At 40.6% G+C, this 3,436-nt stretch overlaps 1 non-coding gene across 1 annotated transcript; it reads left to right on the top strand.

Moving 5' to 3' along the window:
- Window positions 1-1,627: 1,627 nt before the first annotated feature.
- On the top strand, window positions 1,628-1,709 carry TRNAS-GCU (transfer RNA serine (anticodon GCU)). Its single transcript has one exon. It is a non-coding gene; the product is annotated as a tRNA-Ser (tRNA).
- The last annotated feature ends 1,727 nt before the right edge of the window (window positions 1,710-3,436 follow it).

The raw sequence follows: 3,436 nt of genomic DNA, 5'->3' as shown, positions 1-3,436 counted from the left end.
GCCATGGTTTATCCGTCGTTGCGAGCTTCTCCAGGAAAGCTAGCCAAAGGATAAACAAATGTCGCGGGATCTTTAAAGAACCCGAAAGTAGTGAAATCCAACCTACTTTCGGTCGTGCTGGTATCATAGCCCGTTAGAACTCCTGGGTAGTGGGTTTCCCACTCGAACCTTTCCATAAAATACGATCTATACCCCCATGGATCCGAGGCAGCACGTGTGTAATCTCCACGCATTCCATGTCCGTGATCAATGGCCAGTGCCAATGGCCCTCACAGATAACCGAACTTAACATGGTAGACTCATGCAATCCCAGACTGTTGGGTCCCCGCGGAAATCTGTCAAGGAGGGGCCCAAGGTGATGCCAGGGATCCTTCCATAAGAAAAATTCACTCCCATCACCAATACGATACTCCACCACTGAGCGTAGCCAGCCTCTCAACCGCAAAATTTTTCTCCATCCCCATGGTCCACGATTCTCCGGGATAGTCCATATCGAATCATCTCGTAGTCTGCCATGCCGCAGCCACTCGACCCAGATAGAAGTCCTATCACATCGGATGACCTCACAGAGCTTTTTGCACATCAATGCTCGATTAAGAGTACCCATATCCTTAAGGCCAAGGCCTCCCTCCTCCTTCGGTTTGCCAATCTCCTTCCATGCAACTTTAGGGTATCCACTATTTCCCGTACCTCTCCATAAGAAAGCTCGCAATCGCTTCTCAATGTCTTTAATGACCCCTTTTGGCAAAATAAATTCCGAAGCCCAACAGACACCCATAGCCACAAGAACAGACTTAATGATTTGTACCCTGCCGGCATATGACAGTGCCAATCCCTCCCAACCATTGATACGTGCATCGATCTTACTCAGTAATGGTTGGCAGTCGGCGATAGATAATCGAGAAGAGATCAATGGTAGACCCAAATACCTCATCGGTAAGTAGCCTTCTTGAAACCCCAACACCGCAAGTAGCTCCTCTCGTACATTCTGGGCTGATCGGGATATGATGATATGGCTTTTTTCAACATTGAGGCGTAGCCCCGACCAATCAGCAAATCTATCTAATCCGGATTTGAAGACCCGAACAGATTCAGTATTGGCCCGGCAGAATAGGAGTAAGTCATCAGCGAACCCCAGTTGGAAGATTCTAAGATCGTCACACTTCCAATGGAATGCGAAGTTCATGTCCTGCTCGATCAGCTATAGTATTCCCATGTGTAGGACCTCCATCACAAGGACAAGAGATATGGCGATAAGGGTCGCCCTGTCGAAGTCCTCTGGCACCCGCAAAATATCCATGTGGCTTTCCGTTCATCCCCACCGAAAAGGGAGGTGAGCTGATACACTCCTCAACCCATCGACTGAATATCTCTGGGAAACCGAATAGTTGAAGCACCGATAGCAAGAAATCCCACTCGACAGTGTCATACGCCTTCCGAATATCAACTTTCAAAGCACATCTCGGTGGGAGTCGGGCCTGATTGTAACCAATGAAGAGTTCCTGTGCTATCATAACATTGTCCCCTATGCACCGGCCAGGGACAAACGCTGCCTGGCAAGGGCTGATAATCTTGTCCAATACCACACTCAATTTTTGGACAATAAGTTTAGCAATGATTACCAATAGTCGCTTTGGCCGAGTGGTTAAGGCGTGTGCCTGCTAAGTACATGGGGTTTCCCCGCGAGAGTTCGAATCTCTCAGGCGACGCATCTAATTATGTCTCATAACATTGCTGGTCGGAAACAAATTGGTTGTTCTTCTCTCCTTCAAAAAAAAAGTTTAGCAATGATTTTATAAAGTACGTTACAACAGGAGATAGGGCGAAAACAAACTTATAAATGGGTAACAAACTTGCTCTGATAATACCGTGCAAAACAACTCAATTTTGAACGTTCTCAGAATTCGATGAAACCTGGCCCAAACGTTGGTCTAGACCAAAGAATTTGTGTGGTAAATTGGCTAAGCCTAATAATAACTACAACTTTGTATGAAAGGGAAACAAACTTGATTTAATAAAACCGTGCAGAATAGCTAGGGCCCGTTTGGTTGTGTTTTCATTTTCATTTTCAGTTTCCAACAATTGAAAATGTGTAGAAATACTTTATTGGTTTTTGTGCGAAAATTGAGAATATGTTTGGATTAGTTGTTTTCAAATATAGTAGGTATGAGAATGTTGAATATAGGTATATGTATTTTTGATGTGACAGATAACCAAATTGATTGAACATGTAAAATTATAAAATAATCAAAGTGATTCTTGCCATTTGAAACAATTTTAATTGATTTGAAACAAAAAAAGACATGTTGACAAGATAAGACAAGTATGACAAACCCATGTGACCTATAATTTCAAAAAATTGAGAATTAAAATAGGAATGCATTCTCAATGAAAATGACTTGACCAAACAAAATCCCAACTACCCAAATAGTGAAAAGTGGAAAAAATCTCATTGAAAACACAACCAAACGGGCCCCTATATTTTGAACATTTTCAGAATTCGACGAAACTTGACCAAAACGTTGGTCCAGACCAAAGAATTTGAGTGGTAAATTTGCTAAGCGTAATAATAACTACAAGTTTGTATAAAAGGGAAACAAACTTGCTCTCATAAAACTGTGCAAAACAGCTAAATTTTGAACATTCTATGAATTCGACGAAACTTGACCCAACCGCTGGTCTAGAGCCAAGAATTTGTGTGGTAAATTTCTAAGTCTGATAATACCTACAAGTCTGTATAAATGGGTAACAAACTTGCTCTAATAAAATCGTGCAAAACAACTAAATTTTGAACGCTCTCAGGATTCGACGAAACTTGAACCAAATGTTGGTCTAGAACAAAGAATTTGTGTGATAAATTTGCTAAGCGTGATAATAACTACAAGTTTGTATAAAAGGGAAACAAACTTGTTTTAATAAAACCGTGCAAAACAGCTATATTTTGAACGTTTTCAGAATTCGACGAAACTTGTCCCAAATGTTGGTCTAGACCAAAGAATTTGTGTGATAAATTTGCTAAGCGTAATAATAACTACAATTTTGTATAAAAGGGAAACAAACTTGCTGTCATAAAAACGTGCAAAACAGCTAAATTTTGAACATTCTATGAATTCGACGAAACATGACCCAACCATTGGTCTAGACCCAAGAATTTGTGTGGTAAATTTCTAAGCGTGATAATAACTACAAGTTTGTATAAATGGGTAACAAACTTGCTCTAATAAAACCGTGCAAAACAACTAAATTTGGACGTTCTCAGGATTCGACGAAACTTGACCCAAACGTTGGTGGAGACCCAAGAATTTTTGTGGTAAATTTATTAAGCGTGATAATAACTAAAAGTTTGTATAAATGGGTAACAAACTTGCTCTGATAAAATCGTGCAAAACAACTAAATTTTTGGACGTTCTCAAAATTCAAAGAAATATGACCCAAA

This window comes from Sesamum indicum, linkage group LG6 (assembly GCF_026168435.1).
Source record: "Sesamum indicum cultivar Baizhima isolate 11 linkage group LG6, ASM2616843v1, whole genome shotgun sequence".
NCBI classification, from domain to species: Eukaryota; Viridiplantae; Streptophyta; class Magnoliopsida; order Lamiales; family Pedaliaceae; genus Sesamum; species Sesamum indicum.
Note: the sequence above shows the minus strand (reverse complement) of the source record. Positions and strands in the feature narration are given on the sequence as shown.